The sequence below is a fragment of the Perca fluviatilis genome, chromosome 22 (genome assembly GCF_010015445.1).
Source record: "Perca fluviatilis chromosome 22, GENO_Pfluv_1.0, whole genome shotgun sequence".
NCBI classification, from domain to species: Eukaryota; Metazoa; Chordata; class Actinopteri; order Perciformes; family Percidae; genus Perca; species Perca fluviatilis.
Window position 1 is genome coordinate 28,085,069 of NC_053133.1, and position 23,922 is coordinate 28,108,990.

Genomic DNA, 23,922 nt, shown 5'->3' on the forward strand with positions numbered 1-23,922 from the left:
ACACACATATAGACACACACACACACACATAGAGACACACACATATATATATATATATACACACACACATACATATAGAGACACACACACATATAGACACACACACACAGGGTGGGAAATTAACTTTTGCCCACCAGCCACAGTTGCTGGTGGATGCCCAATTTTACCAGCCAACTATATTTTTTACCAGACACTTTTTCAAGAATTCAAATTAATTCCAAAGAAAGTGCAGTAGCATATTTTGAATTGCTTCAATACATTTGGTCAATCATAATCTACAGTAATTGTAGGCCTACATGTTTAATGAACAGAAAACATATTGACTCATCTCTCAGTAACATAGCATTAAACAGTCCTTCCAGGATTTTGCGGCCATTTTTTTGATTGTTGCGCGCCCAAAATGCTTTGCTTTCGGAGCTTTGTAAAAAATTGTGATAAAAGTTGCGATGCCTTTTTATTTTTGTTGCAATGAAGTTGCAGAGACAGTGAAAGTTGCTTTTTGTATAAAAATAAAAAGGAAACTTATTTTGGAGAGAATAAAATTACTCTGGGCTGAGTTGTCCTGGTAACCTTTCAAAAAAGCTCAGGATGCTGCAAATGTTGGTAGAATATGAAAATGGCTGGTGGATTTAAGATCAAATAATACTTTATTGAATGAATACATTTGAACATTTCTGTCAGTGGCGTGTTGATCTTTGCATTGTTAGTTTATTTCCTAACCTGGCCTGGGACACCCATTCATACGCTTTGATAAAGGACTTCAACTTAGTTATCATTTATCATTTCACTTACAATAACAAGCGTAGCTGTCAAGTTAGGTCATCCTGTACGTCTCATCTCCGGGTTTTCCTACATCCACCGGTGTGTGTGTGTGTGTGTGTCACTGTGTGTGTGTGTGTGTGTGTGTGTGTGTGTGTGTGTGTGTGTGTGTGTGTGTGTGTGTGTCACGTGTGTGTGTGTGTGTGTGTGTGTGTGTGTGTGTGTGTCACTGTGTGTGTGCGCCGTCAGTCGCGGGGGGAACTGAGCAGCAGAGAGCCGACAGGATTAAAACAGCAGCAGCTTTCAGCGACTGAGAAATGGTGACAGCGGTATTAAGTTAAGTTTAATACAGGTTGGCAGGACGCTCTGGAAATGTTTAGCACGGTCTTTCTCTGGTTGTTTTGTCAATGCTCCACTTGTTCCAAAAGTACCTTCTCTTTTTCTTTACTTGGCCCTCAACAGTTTGTACAGCCATAGCTACTGCTGACTCGCGGAGGGCCTCTTAACACCGGGGATATGTCGCCACATTTTTTAACTGATAATTTTGGTTTGGTCTGTACCTCAGCTCAGCTACATGGTGTCACGGACTAGGCTGAAAAACGACTTCGACAAAAGTCTGGAGTTGACAGAAATATGCGTGGTCAAAGCCCGGGCTGTGAACGGTTCCATTTCCTATAAGTTCTTCACAATAAAAGTCCTCAGTTATTTTGGTATTTGAATGTTTTTATTATGAAGCAGCAAAATCCGAAATGTTGGGGATTCATTAGCAGTAACATAACGCGATGCATTGTTACTTAGCAACAGCATTCTTTGACAAAAGCTTGTCCAATCCGTTACAAGGAATGTTTTACAATCCACCCGCCACTGTGACTAGTATACAAGGCAAAGTCACCGCCACTTTGAAAAAATACCCGCCATTGGCTGGTGGAGGGTGCTAATTTCCCACCCTGCACAAACACACACACACATAGAGACACACACACACACACACACACACACACACACATATAGAACACACACACACGCACACATAGAGACACACAAACATATAGACACACACACATAACACACACACACACACACATATAGAGACACATACACACACACACACATTCACACACATAGAGACACATACATACACACATACAGACATACACACACAAATACACACGTTATGGAGCACAGAGAGTGAAGCGTGTTTCAAATGCAGATGTTTGAAGTCTCTTTAGTCTGATCTGTCAACAACAATTATTTGTGTTTTAAAAATGTATTTAGAAAGAAAGCAAAATATGATAGCATTAATATTAAAACTGCACTGCACATATAACTAACTTAAGGTCCATGTTTCTATCTTTACTTAGATTATTAAATAAAGATTTGTGTATTTAAATTTGCCCATTTTCTATAGTTCTTAGCAATTTGTTTTTATTTAGACAATTAAACAATGTACAATTAAACATTAACATTGTATAAAAACAAGGAGAGATGCTTTGTACCAGGTTTTAACGCAATTACTATTTTCCGCCTGTAGCCTCGTTCCTAAATTACACAGTTTAAATTTTAAGAGTCAGAGGGATGCAATTAAAGTCACAAAAGTACCTTTGTTTATTGTAAAATATCTTTTTTTTTTAATATGTGTGGGAAGAAAGCAAAACATGATAGCATTCATATCAAAACTGCACATAGAAGTAACAACTAATTTTTAAACAATATTCAGTTTAGGGGAAAGATCATTGATTAGAACATAGTAATGTTGAGCTACACATTTAAAACATCAACACATCTGATCTTTATTCAGATTGTGGAACTGCGGTTTATCAGAGATCAGCTGTGATGCTCTGGCCTCAGCTCTGAAGTCAACCCTCCCATCTGAGAGAGCTGGACCTGGGTAACAACGAGAACCTGAAGGATTCAGGAATGAAGCGTCTCTGTGCTGGATTGGAGAGTCCAAACTGTAGACTGGAGACTCTGAGGTCAGTTCATCTATTTCATTCTTCTACAGTGTAAATCTATTAAAATTAAATCCATAACAGAAGTTTTAAATTTCTATCAGTTCACTTGTTTTCTGTGTTTGTCTGAGAACAAATCACAACAACTCTTTGTAAGTTTTCAGTTTATCAGTCTGAACAGTTTGTCTCCAGATGTAGTCTGGACTCAAACTGGATCAGTGTTTGACAGAAAACTATCAGATTTATTCTTCAATGTGATGCAAAATTGAGTCAGAATTTAAAATGGTTTGTACATGTGAAACACATAATAAAAATAAACAAAACAAATAGGGCTGCACAATTTGTAGAAAAAGTCATATTGTGATTTACAATACTATGATTGCAAAAACCCGCACCAAACAGTAGCATTTTTGAAATGTGTTTCCTCTCAACTCAAAAAAACAAGGGACATGTTTACTACAAAGATTTTCTAAATGTTAGAGGAGAAAGTTTAGTTTGGTTTGCTCAACAGCACAAATGAAAAATAGAATAAGAAAAATACAAATTCTCATTAAAATAATACATTGTATATACCACATTAAGGATCGGTTTAATTAAAGAACTATTGATTAAGTTACAAAATCTACTTTGTCCAACCTGTTGGTAAAGTCTGAAAACCACCAATCTTCTTAAGACCCAGTGTCTTCTTCTGTGGTTTCTACTGTGGGTAAAGTGAAGGCTGTCACAACGTGGAGACTGGAGTGGACACTGAGTGAAACGCACACAGCTCACCTTTTAGTTTACTTAAATCACACAGTTTATGAGGTTACTTATTCACACACAGTGACATCATGACTGTGCAGTGGCGGTTCTAGACACATTTTACTAGGGGGCCAGGGGGCCAGTGTTTAACCAGGGGTCACAATAAAAAATGGCAACAAATGATATTTAAAGATTATAAACTTTATTTTACTTTAAAATCATATAAACATTTATTTTGTACAAGAATGAGTGCAGATGCAAGAGAGGTAGGGCCATGAAAAATGAAAAATATGATTGCATAGCAATATGTAGAGTCCATCATGACAGAATACTCGAGCCATGGATGAAGATTAGACCAGTTTGGCCTGAAGCTCCGTCTTCTGTGCCCCATCAAAATGGTTGGGAATATATTCAAGTTGGGCTGTACTGGTACATCATTCTTGGACTTGCTGCTATCTGTAGAAAGATGTACAGTAAACATAGGGCACAACTACAACATTTATTTACTTACAGTGGTATGCATGAGTTTAGACACCTATGCTAAAGTTGACTAAAAAGAGGAAAAAAAAAAAAAAAAATTCGGAAATTGATCTTTATGCCTTAATTTAAAAAATATGAGGAAAAATCCAACCTTTAAGGACACCAATTTTCTTTGTAAATGAATAATGATGCGTTATAAATAAATGTTCTTCCTTAAAATACAGGGCCGCAATTATACACACCCCTATGTTAAATTCCAATAGAGGCAGGTTGATTTTTATTTTTAAAGGCCAGTTATTTCATGGATCCAGGATACTATGTACACACTAAAAAACGCTGGGTTATTTTAATTACCCAAATGCTGGGTTAAGGCGTGTTGGGTTATAGGTTGGGTAGATTTGACCCAACGTTGGGTCAAAGATTGTGACCCAACACAATGGGTTAAATGAAAGCGAGGTTCGTTCTTCCGCCATTTCTGGACAGAAGGCGCCAGGACGTCAACGACCAAGCTCGGGTAAGTGATCAGTTTCAGACGGTAAAACAATATAAATAGGTTATTATAGACAGACAATTTTAATGACAGTGTGAACTGAAAGACATGTTAGCATTAACTTAGCTCTCTGTATGGTTAACCATAACGTTAGTTTCCTTTAGCCAGCGAGCTATAAGGCTATAGGACATTAACGTTAGCAATTAGCCGTTAGCTCAAGAGTTTAAAACTTATGTTGTAGCTAACTGCCTCTCCTCTAACGTTAGCTGGTAAATCTCTAGTTTTTCTATACTGCTATTTTGGTTCCTAACTGTAAACACACATTACTCTTACACGGAATTAACTATATAGCTAGCTGACGTTATGAGTATTATTTAGCATCCCGAACGTCATGATTGATTGACGCCTTGACAGTGAAGATGACGGAGATGACGGAGGCAAATAGGCGATAAGCGTTAAGCGTTATGGCCTGAGCTCTCGGACTTTTATAAAACCTGATAATAACGCAAAGAGGACAATGATAAAGTAGAGAGTTGCCCCCTCCTAGGTGTTAAGCAGCCTAACAGTTACGAGGTATGTTTGTGTTTAGGTGTATTTCTGTATTGTTAATATGTAGCTAGCTAAGGTAATGTTAGCTAACGTTAGCCTAGTCCAGTGAGTCGGCATAAAATCAAGCTAGCCGTTATTTTACAATAATTAGAAGTATAACGAGACGGTTGTGTTTCTACAATATTAGCGCATATTTTAATGTAAGTGTATTGTGTAACATGATGCTTAATATGGATAAGCTGTAGCTACATTTTCATTATGTAGAATGTGGATGGTCTGGCAAAGCGAGACTAATGTTGAACTAAACTTAGCAGCTAGTATTGTCGGCTTGTACTCAAATTCAGTCTTTTTAACAGTTGATTATCATCCCTAGACTTTGTAACCTGTGGTCTGAAGAAAATGCTGTACTATGGAAATATGTATTACAGTATCTTGGGTGACACATGCTTAAATAGGATGGACAAAGTTGCGTTTTAAGATTTTTTACTTATTATTCTTTTTGCTGTTTTTGTGTTGATTTGTAGTCTTAAAAGTGACAAATCATTTAAGGGATGCTATAGTCTGTACTGCCTATACTTCACTATGCTGGGCTGCTAAGGGTGTGCATTAGTTCTGTTGTAGATTACAGTGTTTCCTTTAGGATTTTTTTAGCAAGTGGGGGCAGGTCATGACATATGCTACTTTATTTATTGCAACTCATCTTAGTAATATGATCTATAATCAGACTTGATATTGCTGTGGATAAGTTATATCAACTAGTATGTATACTAAGCAATACAAAATATTGATTTTGTGGAATGGAACCTGGTAATGAAGCTGTTATTTCTTTGATATACTTTTAAGGATTCAAGTCCCCCTCCCCCCGAACTGGCTGCCTGCACAACAGCCCCAGAATTGCCTTCAGAGCAACACAGAGTTTCTTTGGAACAAGGAGCAACATTTTTAAGTTCATGGTAATTTATCTTGGATAACTTATTTTTTAATTGAGTGAGAAGCTTTTTTAAAAGCTTCACTTTGATTGGACAATGTTGATGTCAGTCAGAGGCATAGTCATGATATTCATATATATATGTATACTTTCTTTCTCTGTTCATTAATCATTTTTATAGAATAGCCGTGAGATCCTTAAGACAGCTGATGGAAAATGCACGGTTGGCGGTTTTGAGAACAGAATCACATAAATAATGAAAGACGTGCCATGGTCCGGATACTTGTGTCCCACTTAATTAAACGCTTTGGAGAGAAGTATTTTTAAGTTGTGGGCTAGTTCTTCACTAATGTGAACTGCATCTAAACTACTTATCTCATCCCTTTGATCTGGGATCAGTTAGTGCAATCTTGATTTATTTTTTTATTTTATATTATTTTTTTGATAATTACTGTAAAAAAATATATTGTGTTATGTGGTAGTGTTAATTGCTAATAAAATGCATATTGTTGTCAAGTCCATCTTCAGGTGTAAAGGCTATTGTGGATCAGTTTCCAGCTAATATTAGAATATTAGACCCAGCCCGAGGTCTGATCCCCATGATCTGATCCCAAACTGCCGGTGACTCTCTGCCAGATCAGCAAGTTTAACGGCAGCAACAGAAAGTTTGCTGGGATTGTTAACGGTGGCCTACACGGTACCATTACAGCCGTGAACTGAAAGTCTGTTTGCTCCACTAGTTCGACTCTCTTGGGGGAAGTTGTCTGTGGCGGGTAGAGACAGAGAGTCAGAGGGAGGCAGGGAGAGAGGGTAATAAATACATGTGACATTATGAAATAAAATTCCCCTAAGCATTATCAAGAGTAGAGGTTTCCAAAGTAATTTTAGCCTGGGCTGAAAGCAACACTGGTAGGCTAAGCTGGCGCTGTTGCCTTGGAAATGACAACATCCGGTCTCTGAATATGAAAAAACAAACCTTTTTTTATTTCTATTTCCGAAGTGATTTTATTTTTGTTATATGGAATAGAAAAGGAAAATCACAGCATATTTTTAATTTCTCCCATCCCTTTTGACCATGAAAGGAAAAAATGCCATGTATTTTAATTTCAAATGTTGTATTTTAAAACGAAAATCAAATGTTGTTTTTTAAGTCTGTTTATGAAATGAAAATCGAATGAACGAAAAGTATACGGACCATGCATCCTGATAAAGTTCCCTTGGCCTTTGGAATTAAAATAGCCCCCACATCATCACATACCCGTCACCATACCCCCACATCATCACATACCCTTTACCATACCATCATCAGGATGCATAGTATCCTGGATTCATGAAATAACTGGCCTTTAATAATAAAAATCAACCTGCCATCAACCTGCCTATGGGAATTTAACATAGGGGTGTACTTACTTGGTGCCCCCTGTATTTTAAGTAAGAACATTTATTTATTTACGATACATTATTCATTCACAAAGAAAATTGGTGTCTTTAAAGTTTGGATTTTTCCTCATTTTTTGAACTAAGGCATTAAGATCAATTTCCAAAAGATGATTTTTTAATTCCTCTTTTTAGTCAACTTTAGCATGGGTTTCTAAACTTATGCATACGACTGTATGCATGTATATCTGCATGTATTTCAAAATGTTGGCCAAGTATTTACTTAAAAAAGGAAACAGAGCCACATTGAAATAGTAATTGCACTGCTTTGCAAATAGTACGAACCTTCCTCATCACAAACCTGATGGTGCAGTACTTAATCCACATGGATCCACTTGCTGTCCCCCTGGCTGTTCCTCTCTCTGTACCTGTGGGTTTTCTTCCTCCTCACCCTCTTCTTCATCCTCCTCACCCTCTTCTTCATCCTCCTCACCCTCTAGAATCTCCCTCTCTGTGTCAGAGCTCTCACTTTCATCACATGACCTCTCTCCATCCTCCACCGACTCCTCTGGCTCTCCCTCCTCCTGCTCCTCAACACCTTCATTTGTTTCTCTCACTTATTTTTTTTGTTTACTGGGGCAAAAAAAGAGGCTATGTCCCTTCCTTGTTTCATGGTAACTATTAGAAGAAGAAAAATTTAGGGGCATGCGTTATATTTCGTTGCCTAACCATCCCTCCCTACTTAACACGGGCAGATAGCCTGTTGATTACTGTACTCAAATGTATTTATAGCCATGCAACAGCCTCTCTCGTTTGGCTCTCTAAGAAGCCGTTCGCATTTCTCCCTCTCCTCCCGTAGCCTGCCCTGCTTTGCTCTCTCGTCTAGTCTCTGTCTCTGTATTCTTCGAGAGTCTCTCTCTCTGCACTGCTACTAAACCAAGAATTATGGATTTGATCAACTGGTCTCTTGGCGCCAATTGACACCATCTTCTCATCAAGCTTCGGGTTCGGGAACCTGACTCGCCCTGCCGGGACGTTCGCAGCTGGCTACACGACGGACGTGGGACAGGTGGCAGGTCCGTGTGTCTGGCGGTTCTTTCCATGGAGGATATTGAGGATATCTACCTACTCCGGATCCATGATAACAAGTCTTTTGCTGATTGGCTCCGGGCATTGCCCTGGCTTATCGAGAAATTAAGAAGAAGAAGCGGGAACCGAGCAAAATACTGCCCGTCATGGTTGAAGCCTGGGCAGAGCTGGCCGGAACTCAGATTGTGACTATGACCAACATGAGCCACAAATTGGATACCAGCTTGGGGTCACTGTCAGCTCTGGACAGGCTGGACAACATCATGGAGAAACTCACGTCTTTGTCAAGGAAATTGGATAGTAACAGGAGACCAGAGGGGACATTTCAGAGGAGACGTGAGTGACTGACTGCGGCTCCTCGCCCTAAGACAAAACAAATTCCAATCTTATCTTTTCGGCTCCCTGAACCAGCACCGGCCTTGGCCGAGGCCGGTGTTGAATAATCACTCCCCTGGTAGCACTGCAGGGAGGCACACTCTTGCGTTCCTTAACCCGACTCCCACAGACACCTGTTGATTGTTGACTTCGTACTGGGTCCTGTTCAAGGTTGACTCCATGGCAACCGGCTGTGTATCGCTATGACACTTCGTGCGGACTGAGTCAACGAGATTACAGGACCAGACGTAGTTTGACTACTCAGGCCTACACACACGAACTCTTCACATATATACAGATAAGCAATCAACCCCCATCCACGCCTTCGCCACTTTGACCCCCAGTCAGGTGGCGGGTCTGTGACCAGCGCCTAACATGGCTGCAGGACCCGATGGCTGCTTGCCTGTGCTGGATTACCTACCCCATTGCGAGTCTCGTGTGCTCTTGTACTGGTTATGTGCTTATGTTGCTAGAGGTGTTTTTTTTCCTGTTCCCACACTGTACTCCTATCAGGGGCATAGTCTGGGAGTTGCCTTCTTCTCCTCAACTCTCCTAATGTCATGCTGTATTTTTTTCCTTAATACCCTGTCTCCTGTCCTTTGGTGGAGCTTTTGTAAAAAATTGTGATAAAAGTTGCGATACGCCTTTTATTTGTGTTGCAATGAAGTTGAAAGACAGTGAAAGTTGCTTTTTTGTATAGTTCTTTAAAAATTAAATAAAATATAAATAAATAATAAAAGTTCTTCAATTTTCTGCAAAAATAAATCAATATTAAAAAAATGTTTACATATGAAAGGCAGTCAGAATTAAAAAATATAAAAGACATAGGATTGCACAATTTGTAGAAAAAGTCATATTGTGATTTACAATACTATGATTGCAAAAAACCTGCACCATACAGTAACATTTTGAAATGTGTTTCTCTCAACTCAAAACAAAACCAGGGACATGTTTACTACAGTTACAGATTTTTAAATGATAGAGGAGAAAGTTTAGTTTGGTTTGCTCAACAGCACAAATGAAAAATAGAACAAATAAGAAAAAGAAAAATTCTCATTAAAATAATACATTTGATATGCCACATTAAGGATGGGTGTAATAAAAGAACTATTGATTAAGTTACAAAATATACTTTGTACAACCTGTTGGTAAAGTGTGAAGAACACCAAGCTTCTTAAGACCCAGTGTCTTCTTCTGTTGTTTCTACTGTGGGTAAAGTGAAGGCTGTTACAACGTGGAGACTCACACACACACACACACACACACACACACACACACACACACACACACACACACACACGTTAAAGGAACAGAGAGTGAAGCATGTTTCCAAATGCAGATGTTTGAAGTCTCTTTAGTCTGATCTGTCACAACAGGTGATAACTCAACATGTGTCTGATGCTTCCTGTCAGGAAATGATGTCACTTTGTGTTCTGACAGTAAACAGGATCCTAAATGATGCACTGCAGACATGTTAGTACGGGGAGGTAATAGATTACATTTCAGATGAAGAGAAGCTGCATCTCTCTTTGCTCAGTGCACATCTGATCAGTTCTAAAGATGACTGAGGATGAAGAGAGCTCTCAGTCAGTCAGCTGGGTGGTGATGAAGATGACAGTGGTGATGAAGATAGCCTCAGTCTGTGGTTTGAAATAAGAGCAGCAGAAGTGCTGTCCATGTTTCTGTCTTTACTTAGTTTACTTTTTATTATATAAAGTCTTATTCATGTATTTAAATTTGACAATTATCTTTAATTCTAACCTAAATTACACAGTTTACATTTTAAGAGTCAGAGGGATGAAATTAAAGTCACAAAAGTACCTTTGTTTCATGTCATATTTCTTCTTTTAAATATATGTGGAAAGAAAGGAAAACATGATAGCATTAATATTAAAACTCATGTTGTCCTCGGGTCAAATTTGACCTGTTCTCAAAGTTTTTTATATCAGAAAATACTGGACGTCAATAATTGCGCCCATCGTCTCCGACCTGGGCCCTTTGCTGCATGCCACCCCCTCCTTTAATGTCTTCATCTGTCCTGTCAAAATAAAGGCCGAAAATGCCCCAAAAATAATCTTTAAAGCCAGATTGTGTAAGATTTGTAGTTGTTCATTATCAAACTCTGTATTGCCCTTTACAAACGTGTCCTTTTTTATGAATATTAATCACCACCATAAATTCCAAGTATTCCTATTGGCCTTTAAATTTTATATTTTCTCTTGCATGAACTGGGGTAGACGCTCCATAGTCATGCTCCATCTTGAAATACGGTAGCCTGTAAAGGGACATACAGGACATACTGCTCCACCTTTGCGTTTCGACTCCCAGCTGCTGCTAATGCTAACGCTATCGCTGCTAATGCTGCTAACGCTGCTAACGCTGCTGCTAATGCTGCTAATGCTGCTAATGCTGCTAATGCTGCTAATGGCTAATGGGTATCGTGGGCTTCCCGGCCACCGTGGCAAGTTTGAAGGAAACACGGAGGACCACACAAATTCAAAATCCAAATTTCAGGAACAGGAGTCTTCTTCTTCTACTTCTTCTTCTTCTTCTTCTTCTCGCCCAGAATAGAAAACGGAGATTGAAAAGAGCGAGAGCGCGCGTCATCAGAAAAAGAGTGAACACTGGAGCAGCTTTGGAGGCCCACACCGATCCCAACTAGTTACTGATCCTCTGACCGCTGCATCTCCTTTTCTTTCCTCTCTCTCTCGGCGTCCGGGGGCGGCATGCCCCTCCGTGGTGTAGCGTCCGCCGCCACTCTCCGACATGCACTCCAACAACCACGGCTGATAGACGGCTGGAGCAGCTCTGCTGCTGAGGACCTCTGGTTACACAGGACACCCCCCACGCGGGAAGGAATGTCTTCCACAGCTCTTTATTGGCCCACTTCACATAGACGGAGCAGATGGTGGTGACAGATCTCCCAGAGTTCATTGGCTCCCACATGGCCCAAGGCTCTCAGTGGAGAATGTCCAAACTCCCCCTGTTCAGTCTCTCTCACCATGACAGTCCTTTTCCTCTCAGTGTCAGCGGCTTCACTTCTCAGTGTCGGCTAAACACCCCCCGCTCCGTCTCGCTACTGCTTTAAAAGGGAGCGCTTGATTAGACAACTGGCTACAGGTGGGACAATCAGTCCCTCCCTGCTGCTCACCTGAGCCCCACCTCCCCCACACTCTCTCTCTCCCCCCACACCTCCACAACGGCCTTTGGTACACTTTCGCTTTTTGAAGCGTGAAGGCTACCGTAGCTGCAATACCTACTTTGATTGATTGCGATATATGATCTCAACGCTAGATGGGAGAAATTCTTACACAATGTAACTTTAAAAAAAAAAAAACACGCCAAAACGTTAAAAAAGAAACAACAAAAAAATGATGAAAAAAACGATAAAAAACACAAAAGCGTCAAAAATAAGCACACCACATTAAAAAGTAAGAACATTGGAAAAAAGTGGGAAAGAAATCATAAAAAGCAATTAAAATTTTGAAAAAGTGACTATAATGTGAAATACTAAACTTTATGTAACAGTGACTGAAACATTGAGACAACAAAAGTGTTTTTTTCATGGTTGACGGGAAGACAACACAAGGGTTAATATTAAAACTGCTCTGCACATAGAACTAACAACTCATTTTAAACAATACTCATTTTAGGGAAAGATCATTGATTAGGACATAGTAATATTGAGCTACACATTTAAAACATCAACACATCTGATTGGATTATAAATAGATGTTTATCTTTCTTCAGATGTGAGAGCTGTGGTCTGTCAGAGATCAGCTGTTCTCCTCTGGTCTCAGTGAGGTCAGAGTCCTGAGTCAACCAGACCATTGGTTCTTATCATCTCCTCCCAAATCAAGATCCCAAGAGACTCTTCTTTCTCTACAGTTGGCTTTGCTGTCCTCTTTTACACACTAACCTAACACACACACACACACACACACACACACACACACACACACACACACACACACACACACACAGACGCAACACATACACAGATCATCTACCCCCATAGTCACGTGGTGCTACAACCCAGTATCACTACCCTCCATCTTGGGGTTAAATAGCCTGTTTGTTCATCTCCTCCAGTAGCAATTTCACACACACACACACACACACACACACCACATGTTTGCTTGCTTTTGCCTTTGTTGTAGTTGTAACAAGTCAATAGGTTTTATTGATTGAAGAACTATAGTTAGTGATTATTTGTGTAGATATTGTAGTAACAGCTAGTTGAACAGGTCAGTGCTCTAGTTTCACCCTTCCTGTTCACTTTATAAATATTATTTATAAAGTGAAAACTAGTATTATTCCAGTAACATGTAGTACTAGTACTACTCCAGTACCATGTAGTACTAGTACTATTCCCAATTATAATCAACAACAGACCATACAAAGTGGTGAATCCCCTAAGTAATAAGAAGTTGACTGCAAACATAGTCAATTTAGCATCCAGTTCACGTCAGCCACAGCCTGTCCCAAAAAATGAGACGGTGTCTGTTCCTCGACTCAGCTCAGTTAGATCAAAGGCAACCAAGAGAGGGGCAATACTTAACAACCTAATTGGAATTAAAACTACCACTGCAATGATAGAAAAGGATAGGAAAATTAGATGTGGATTACTAAATATCAGATCTCTCTTCTACAAGCAGTACTAGTAAATGAATTGATATCTGATAATCAAATTGATCTGTTCTGTCTTACTGAAACCTGGCTGGGCCATGAAGAATATATTAGTCTAAATGAAGCCACTCCTCCTAAGCATATTAATACTCAAATTCCTAGAGGCTCAGGCCGGAGGGGGGAGTTGCAGCCATATTTGATTCAAGCCTGTTAATTAACCCTAAACCCAAACTAATTTATAACTCTGTTGAAAGCCTTGTTCTTAATCTTCAACATCCAACACAGAAATCAGTACAGCCAATTATATTTGTTGTTGTCTACCGAGCTCCAGGTCCGTATTCTGAATTTTTATCTGAATTCTCAGTTTTTATCATGTGTAGTCCTTAAATCAGACAAAGTACTTATTGTAGGTGATTTTAATATCCATGTGGACGTTGACAGCAATAGCCTTAGTACCGCTTTCAACTCACTACTAGATTCTATTGGCTTCAGTCAGAGTGTGCATGAGGCCACGCACTGTTTTAACCACACCCTCGACCTCATGCTGGCATATGGTATCAAAATTGAAGATGTATTAGTATTCCCGCAAAATCCTTTATTATCAGACCACTTCTTAATTACTTTCAAATTCTTAATAACCGATTATACGAAATTAGAGAAAAGCTTCTATACTAGATGCCTATCTGACAGTGCTAAAGCTAAATTTAAGGAAGACATTCCAACAGCACTAAACTCATTACCTTGTTTTAATACAACAGAGGACCTTTATGTAAACTTTGAACCTCTCTAATCTACAATTGTGTAGATGGTGTTACAGCCTGCCTCGGCCTGCCTACGGACTACTTTAGACTCTGTTGCTCCACTCAAAAAGAAAGAAATGAAGCAAAGGAAACTAGCACCTTGGTATAACTCCCAAACACGTAAAATTAAAGCAAAACTTGAGAACGAAAGTAAATGGCGCTCCACCAAAATGGAAGGCGTCTTGTTTGGACTGGCAAGACAGTCTGAAAACCTATAGGACGCCCTCAGACATGCCAGATCAGACTATTACTCATCATTAATAGAAGAAAACAAGAACAACCCAAGGTGTCTTTTTCAGCACTGTAGCCAGGCTGACAGAGAGTCAGAGCTCTACTGAGCCATCTATTCCTCTAGCTCTGAGTAGTGATGACTTTATGAGCTTCTTTAATGATAAAATTATAACAATTAGAGATAAAATTCATCACTTTTTGCCCTCAACTTCTAATGGTTCACCTTTTCAACGCGCGGGACTGCTAGAAAGAACGACTAGACCTGACATATACTTAGACTGCTGCTTTTATCCTATAGACCTTCAACAACTAATGGTAAAGGTATCTTCAGCTAAGCCATCTACCTGTCTCTTAGACCCCATCCCAACGGACTACTCAAACAAGCATTACCCGTGGTTAACACCTCTCTACTAGATATGATCAATATGTCCTTATTAACAGGTCATGTACCGCAGTCATTTAAAATAGCTTTGATAAAACCTCTTCTGAAAAACCCACCCTAGATCCTGAGGTCTTAGCAAACTATAGACCTATATCTAACCTTCCCTTTCTCTCCAAGATCCTTGAGAAGGTAGTTGCTAATCAGTTATGTGATTTTCTACATAGCAACAGTTTATTTGAAGACTTTCAATCAGGATTTAGAAAGAATCATAGCACAGAGACGGCACTGGTGAAAATTACTAACGACGTTCTAACTGCTGCAGACAAAGGACTTGTCTCCATTCTTGTTTTATTAGATCTTAGTCCTGCATTTGACACTATTGACCATACCATCCTGTTACAGAGATTGGAACACTTAGTCGGAATTAAAGGAATCGCTCTAAGCTGGTTTAAGTCTTATTTCTCTGATCGATCTCATTTTGTTAATGTTAATGATAAATCCTGTATGTACAAAGTTAAAATGGCGTTTCTCAAGGGTCAGTGCTTGGAGCAATTTTATTCTCCTTATATATGCTTCCTCTTGGTAATATCATTAGGAAACACTAACTATCACTGCGCGCGGACGACACCCAATTATACTTATCAATCAAACCAGACGAAACCAGTCAGTTAGCTAAACTTCAAGCATGTATTAAAGATATAAAATCCTGGATGACCTATAATTTTCTGATGTTAAACTGTAACAAAACTGAAGTTATTGTGCTTGGGCCCTAAACACCTCCGAACTTCATTATCTAAAGATATAGCTACTCTGGATGGTGTTGTCCTGGCCTCCAGCATTACTGTCAGAAATCTAGGAGTTATTTTTGATCAGGATATATCCTTTAATGCCCATCTAAAACAAACATCGAGAACAGCCTTTTTCATCTTCGTAACATTGCCAAAATTAGGAATATCCTGTCTCAAAACGATGCTGAAAAACTAGTCCATGCATTCGCTACTTCCAGGCTGGACTATTGTAATTCCCTACTGTCAGGGTTGGCTCAAATAAGTCCCTTAAGTCTCTCCAGCTGATCCAGAATGCTGCAGCATGTGTTCTGGACGAGAACTAAGAGAAGAGATCATATTTCTCCTGTTTTAGCTACTCTGCATTGGCTTCCTGTAAATTTCAGGATTGACGTTAAAGTCCTTCTCCTGACCTACAAAGCCCTAAATGGTCAAGCACCATCCTATCTAGAACAGCTCTTAGTACCTTATTGCCCCACTAGAGCACTGGCGCCCCAGAATGCAGAGTTACTTGTGGTTCCTAGAGTCTCTAAAAGTAGACTGGGAGCCAGAGCCGTCAGCTATCAGGCTCCTTTCCTGTGGAACCAGCTCCCAGTCTGGGTTAGGGGGCAGACACCGTCACCTCATTTAAGAGTAAACTGAAAACTCTCCTCTTTGATAAAGCTTATAGTTAAGGAGTGAGGAGTTGCAGCGTCCGCCTAACCCGGCCCACCTGCTTCTCTTCAGTATTCATCAGATTTATTGATCATATAATCAATAATATAGTGAGAGTAGAGGGAGGCAGGCCAGTACAGCCTCTCATCAATGTTTTCATTTGTTTCCTTTTGTATGCATCCTGTCCCAGAACTGCTTGTTACTAACCTAGCTCTGGGGAGTTTACTCCCCCGGAGTCCTTATGTTTCTTCTTATGTTTCTTCCCTGCAACGCCTGGCGTCGCTGCTGGTCCGCCGCGCATCCACCCATGCAGCGCCACATTTCATCCCACAACGTCCTGCTGTAACATGAACTACAACGACTACCTTCAAAGTCACTGTTCCACTATCTTTAATGTGACTATTATCGCCACTGTTCATCACACCTCAACCGCCCGCCGTCAGACACCTACCAAGTGACTGGGTCTGCCGAGGTTTCTTCCTAAAAGGGAGTTTTTCCTCGCCACTGTCGCAATAGCTACTGCTAATGCTTGCTCTTGAGGGAATTACTGTAATTGTTGGGGCTTTGTAAATTATAGTGTGTGGTCTAGACCCACTCTATCTGTAAAGTGTCTCGAGATAACTCTGTTATGATTTGATACTATAAATAAAATTGAATTGAATTGAATGTTAACGTGAAAGACATTATTTGTAAAAAGCTGTAATGAAAGAGAGAGAAAGCGTGGCAGATGATCTCAGACTGACTGATGCGCATACCCCGCCCTAAAAATATATTTCCGGACCACTGAACGAGTAAGCAGCCTAAAAATATATTTACTGACCACTGCTCTGAAATGAAACCATCATAATCATACCATTCAAGGAGTTAGGCTACTAATTATTTTCAAATGAACAGTTGTACTCTTTGCATGAGTGTGAGTGAGCAGAAGACAGCCTAATGTTACACAGGAAATTTATGAAGATCAATTACTACCAATAATCTACAATGCTAGAATATGATGTATCACTCTCTCCCTTTCTCCCTCTCTCTCATCTCTCTCATTAACATTAACTTCCACCTCGCCTTTCAGGTAAAGTGTACAACAGTTTGTTTGTGGAAATAATTAGCCTTCGCCTACCACGCTGTCGTTGCTCTTGGTCCTAATAAATCAACTAAAATAATTAAAGTTGTATTGGTCTCTGACTAGTCTGGTATATATAGCTAGTCTATATCCTCGACCTTCCACTTCCAGGGATTTCTGCCAGAAAATTCCGTCTTATGTCCTTTATTTGACTCTGTCTCCTTCCTCTGTCTCTGTGTTGGCGTTCTAACCTCCGGCTGATTTGTGAGGACTATGGTTAACTGCTCCTCAGATCTCTGTAGGGGTAAATCCAGACAGCTAGCTAGACTATCTGTCCAATCTGAGTTTTCTGTTACACGACTAAAACTACTTTTGAACGTCTATATGTTCCACCCAAAACCAGTTCCTTCCTGAGACTATTTAGCAGAGGGACCGTGGGTCTCGGCCCGAGCTTAGCCCCCACCAAGATGATTGTGATTGGTTTAATAAAATGCCAATAAACCAGAGCAAATTTTTCTCCATCCAGGAATGTGTGGATTGGCCAGACCTTCCTCCAAAGCTGTGGAGGAAGGTCTGGCTATAAGAGACTATGGTGACACTAAACTGCAGACATAAGGCTGATATTTATCAGGTGAAATCCCCTTCAGAGCTGATGACATTAAAACTGGTTCAATGTAAGTTTTTAGAGTCATCTCAAATTTTAAAAGTAAGAAAATAAGATTCAAACATTTCAAAATGCCATCTGTATGTCACATTTACAGTTTACGCTTAACACTGTTAGCAGTTAAGTTACTGAGTTCAGCCTCGAGGTTTACCAGTTTTAAGTAAACGCAACATTTATTCCCATCTGTTTGGTTTCTATGACAACCGCCGTGACCATAGAGCTGGTTTGTGTCTTTCAGCTCATAGCTTTAGCAGCAGACTGCTGGACGTCCGCTGTAGGAATCCTCTACAGTGACATACAGACACACTTTAAATCGTTTAACTGTCAGCATCAGAGAGCAGCGCAGATATTTAGGAGGCACCGGAATGAGGCACCGAAACCAGATTCTAGCATGTACCGTTAACGTGAAAAGAAAGTGGCGTTGCCTGGATCACGGCAAACACGCTTGTGGAAAGCGGTCGCACAACAGCTGAAATGTTGTGTTGAGCAAGAACGTAGTGTTTAAACTTTATGAAGACTTCCAAATAAAATACTGCGTCTTTTGAAATAAGACTTTCCAGTTTTGAAAGTTTAGATTTGTTTTATATATTAAAAAACACAAATATTTAACAGGTTGTTGCCAAAAGGGACAACTGATCTCAATCTGGTTGCCAAGGGCAACCTGGCAACCATTACTGTTGAGCCCTTCAAACACACACACACACACACACACACACACACACACACACACACACACACACACACACAGACAGACAGACAGACAGACAGACAGACGACAGACAGACAGACAGACAGACAGACAGACAGACACAAGCACACACAAAAACACCCACACACACACACGCGCACACACACACACACACACACACACACACACACACACACACACACACACAGACAGGCACACTCACTAAGTGAAATAAATCATTCAAACATTATTGTAAATTGAACAAGTAGAACTTTGTAGCGTCTCTGACTTGAATTAGTTCACCAGTTTGATATCTGATGAACTTTTAAAGCCAACATTTCCTGTGATCTGCTGTCATGGTTGGTCACCTTCAACCCAACTAAGGATGTTAAATATCTCTGTAACTTAGTTAGCATGGCCTTATGAATGATGACAGGTATGAGGTCTTTAGGACCTTTACTAAGGACAGAGGGAGTCGGATGCTGTACAGGTTGGAAAGCCTCTTGAGCTAAATCTGTCATCTTTGATATTGGGCTGTATAAATAAAATGGACTTGACTATGAATTAATAGAGCAGATGTGTTCAGAAGACTCATCTCTACCTGAAACATTAGGATGTTAGTGAAGATATGCTACACTTCATTCACAAGACAATGAAACATGTTGATTTATAATAAACTTTAATAAGATGATCCTGTTTAACCTGTCAATATTACAGCTTACTGTGTGTAATTTTGTAAATGTATTGCATTAATAAACACGTCTAATTCATGTCAATGCAGCAGAGTAATGTTGAGCTACAGATTTAAACCTAATATAACTGAATAACACTAAATAATTCACTCTAAAGTCTTTATTGAAGTAGCAGCATGTTGACATTAATATACTGGACTACAGTTGAAAAAGCAACTGGCTAACACTGGTGCATTTACAGAAATGTTGATTAATGTGCATTGTCCTAATCAAATAAACTTACAACCATAACCATATTAATTAGAGCTCTTTTCACTTTTTATATTTTTACAGTTTTTATCCTGATCCTGTTGTGTTCAGGTGTTTCTGTTTTCTAAACCTTCATCAGCTCTGAAAAGATTATTAAACATTGAATGCTTTCAAGCATGAACATTATCTTCTTAAGCTACAACATCTATTCTTTATTCAGATTGTGTTGGTGCCGTTTGTCAGAGATCAGCTGTGCTGCCTCTGGCCTCGGCTCTGAAGCCCACCCCCTCTCTTATGAGAAAGGGGGGGGGGAGAGGGGGGGGAGGAAGGAGGCAGGAAAAAAGGGGGGTGTTTTTTGAAAAGAAGGGGGAAGGTGGAAGGGGGGGCCTGTGGGGGGGGGGGGGGGTCTGATTTACGTCCAGTGCATGCTGGTTTCAGCAGTATCAGACTAAACCCAGTTAGTATCAAAGCAAAGATCCAGTATTTTCTGTAAACCAACCTTGCCAGTGAAGCTGTGAGAGGAGAGAGAGAACAGTCAGCCAATCAGAGACTGTTCTCTCTGAACCCAACAGCAGTAAATCATCATTAAAGTGAGCAGTGAACGTCTCTCTGTTTCTGCAGTAATCATGCGTTCAGGACTCTCAGCAGTTTATTTCCACTGTGTAACTTCAGTGAAATCTGCAGAGTCAACAGACTTGATGGCCAAAGTCTCTGCAGGTCTGTGAGCTTCACTCCAACACGTTAACATCAGAGCTGAAAGGAAGCAGGCTGCTCTAAACAGCCGCCTCCACTTGGTGTCTGAACAGGACTGAAGTCTCTGCTGCTCTTTATACTGGATGCTGTTAACTTGTTCAACATCAACATGATTCTAATGTTTGCAACTTACCCAATTACCCTAGTGGGGATTGTTTGTGTCTCTTACACATAGAATAACAATAACAACATAACAAGTGTAATGTTTTCTATTTAGAAATATTGATGAATAGTCAGTGATGTTGAATAGCCTGTAGGCCTACAGTAGTGTAACAGACGTCCCTACAGTTCAGCAGACAAGTGAACCGCTGATTCATTGTAAATGTAACCATCATAGTGTGAAATCCAGTTGAACTGATGCTGTTAGGTAAGCAACGGGGCTCAGCAGAGAGGTGGAGAGAGACCACGTCTCTGCAGCTTATTCAGGGAGTCAGGTCAACGCTGCTAAAGAAGACCTCAGAACTTAGAGTTTCATGTGTAGGCTCCTCCCATATGGCTCGCATCAGGAGATAACAGGAAGTGTACCAAAACACGGAAAGAAAGGACTTAACACAACATACGAGATGCTTTTATTTTTTACAGGAAATGATATTGTATAGTAGTAATACTGATACCCCCCCAGCAGCATGGTCACCTTGGAGAGTCCGGTACAGTCTGACTCTGCTAACAGAGATAATGCTACCATCAGCCTATACAGCCGGAGCTGCCAGATCAGTCAAATCAGAGCCAGCCACATACAGTAGTAACTGTGGATGGGGGGGCTGCTGAAAATCAGACGTTTTGGAGCTCATGATATTCCTTTACCGGCTAAAACCTCTTTTATAGGGCCAAAACTTTCTCTATGCCGCTAAAACCCTGAATAAATACAGATAATAACTTCATAATACTAACCATTAAACTCCAGATGGACTCCAGTCGGCTCTCTGGGGAAAAGATCGATGTGGGAAAAAGTAACTTCTTCTTCTGTGTGTTAATTAGTGTATCACAAACCAATTTAAGGCTCAAACCACCACCTCCATTACTGTATTGAGGGTGTAGAATAATTAATGGTGTTAATTAATCTGAACGGAGGAGTATTCACTGTATCGAGGTCGTTGTTTGAGAGAGAAAGAGAGAGAGAGAGGATGGATAAAGAGAGGGAGAGCGGATAGAGGGAGGTAGGGAGATAGTGAAGGAGAGATAGAAAGAGATACAGGGAGAGAGAGGAGAAGGGAGAGAGGAAGAGAGAGAGAAGGAGAGACACAGCGAGGGGAGGAAGAGAGAAGGAGAGAAAGGGACACTTAAGAGATACATTAGCCTAGCAGCTAGCTGCTAGCTTACTCCCGTTAACCACCATACTGTTGTGATACGTTACTTCTTCACCACGGTATGAAAACTACATCCAGTCACAGCCCTATTTATCTCTTCTGTTGTCTTCTTCTCTCATCAGATGGTGGTCTCTGTCAGAGTGATCAGGAGGAGGATGTTGGAGGACCAGCTGAGTCCTGATGGTCCCGAGAGCTTGAAGCAGCAGCAGCACCTCTAACTGGGCCATGTTACTGGGAGGTAGAGTGGAGAGACTGACTGAGGCTCTGCACGCTTCCACATTAGCAACGGCACGTGGCCATGAAAGAAGGATGTCGGGCGAGTTGATTGGCCGACATTATCCTCTCTGGGTCAGTGGGGGGGGCTCTGTCTCCATCAGAATCAGCTGACTCAGCATACGTCAGACTACAGAGTGGAGCCAAGTGTGGAAAGCATATGTTTGCTAACATTTCACATTTTACCATCAATGGTAAACTTGACTGTCGTCGCTGCAGGACAGTCAGCTGTTAGTCTGATAAACTTAACTGCCCCCCCGCTGAAACAACCGTTACCTCACAGAGACCTTTACCCCCCCCACAGTAACATCTTCTCTTCTAAATTAACCGTTCACATTTAAACTAACGTTAATAGGTGAGAGGATTACAACGCTGTCATAGCAACGGTAGAGATTAGCTTCACACACAACACACAAAAACACACACACACACACACACACACACACACAGACACACACAGAAATACACACACACACAAATACAAAAACAGATACACACACACACACTCTGTCTCACACACATACACACAAACACACACACTACACACACACACACACTCTCACATACACACACACAACACACACACACACAATATCACACACACACACACATACACACACATACATACTCAAACAAACACACACAGACACAAACACACACACACTCTCACACACTCTCACCACACACACACACACACACACACACACACACACACCCTTTAACCCCGTGCTAATAGGGAAGAGTTGTCTCAAGGAGGCCGACAGAAGAAGCTCTCAGTGAATGAAGAAGAACTGATATGAATGTAATCAAATTAATAAATCAGTTTGTTGTTTGGACAAATCATTGTGTATACATAGCATTAAAACAATCTTATGAAAAAGGTTTTATATTTCCAGGCCAGTGATGTGGATTATTTAGATATCTTTTTGTCGCGTGACCACTGGGCTCCTCCAGCTGGACATGATTGATTGAGATCTTGTGGAGCCAGAGTGACTCAGCAGATTAGGACAGCAGAACTGTAGATGTCCAGTCATTTAAACTGCCCTCAGCTTCTCTTCCTGTTAAGTGGGCCTATCTCTGGATCTCTTTGGGTTGGTCTCCACGCTGTTGAATGATGAACTGCTGTTAAAGTTGATCAGATTCTGGAACTTGAAGGTTGATGTCAGAACTCAGAAGTCTGCCAGTAAGTTTAATTCTCATTCTCATCAGTGCTGGATTATATTTCTGTATATTTGTTCTTTCTTCTGTATGTTTACCTTCTTATTTCATATGAATCATTACATCCTGTATCACTGTAATAAAAGTATGAAAATGGGGATCAACCCAACATCACTTTCTCTAAATGCCACATCCTTCAAATCAAAGAGAGCAGGTCTAAAGAAACTGTTGGCTTTGGGCCCCTTAGATGTCAGAGCTGCCATTAAATGTGGAAAGTCCAGTTCAGACCAGAGACCAGTGGAGACTTTAGTCTCCTTGTTAGTCTCCGGTCTGCAGCCTGTTAAAGCTGCTAATTTCAATGAATGATTAACCATGTACACTGTTAAAAGTATGAAAAGGAGAGAGTTAAATCATTCTTATAAAGCCACATTTGAAATGAAAGAGAGAGGGAGAGAGAGAGAGAAGAGAAAAAAAAAAAAAAAAAAAAAAAAAAAACTCTGCTCTAATTTGAGGCTTTTATTAAAATAAATAGGAGAGTGATAGTGAGATTATTTGTAGCGTATTAAAATATGAATGAGGAGAGTGATAGTGAGATTATTTGTAGCATATTAAAATATGAATGAGGAGAGTGATAGTGAGATTATTTGTAGCATATTAAAATATGAATGAGGAGAGTGATAGTGAGATTATTTGTAGCATATTAAAATATGAATGAGGAGAGTGATAGTGAGATTATTTGTAGCATATTAAAATATGAATGAGGAGAGTGATAGTGAGATTATTTGTAGCATATTAAAATATGAATGAGGAGAGTGATAGTGAGATTATTTGCTACAGCTGCTTTTCTAGTAGAGATGAAA

At 40.2% G+C, this 23,922-nt stretch overlaps 2 protein-coding genes and 1 long non-coding RNA gene across 3 annotated transcripts in view; 2 read left to right on the forward strand and 1 right to left on the reverse strand.

The window, feature by feature from the left end:
- The window catches only part of LOC120552569 (NLR family CARD domain-containing protein 3-like), a 1,238,648-nt gene that overhangs the window by 826,696 nt on the left and 388,030 nt on the right, over positions 1-23,922 (reverse strand). The gene's annotated exons all lie outside the window — the stretch shown is intronic.
- Positions 1-23,922, forward strand: part of LOC120552568 (NACHT, LRR and PYD domains-containing protein 12-like) — a gene marked incomplete in the record, with an annotated part of 803,490 nt that overhangs the window by 722,518 nt on the left and 57,050 nt on the right.
- On the forward strand, positions 2,686-22,197 carry LOC120552603. The gene is made up of 2 exons (XR_005638036.1): positions 2,686-2,732; positions 21,754-22,197. It is a non-coding gene; the product is annotated as an uncharacterized LOC120552603 (long non-coding RNA).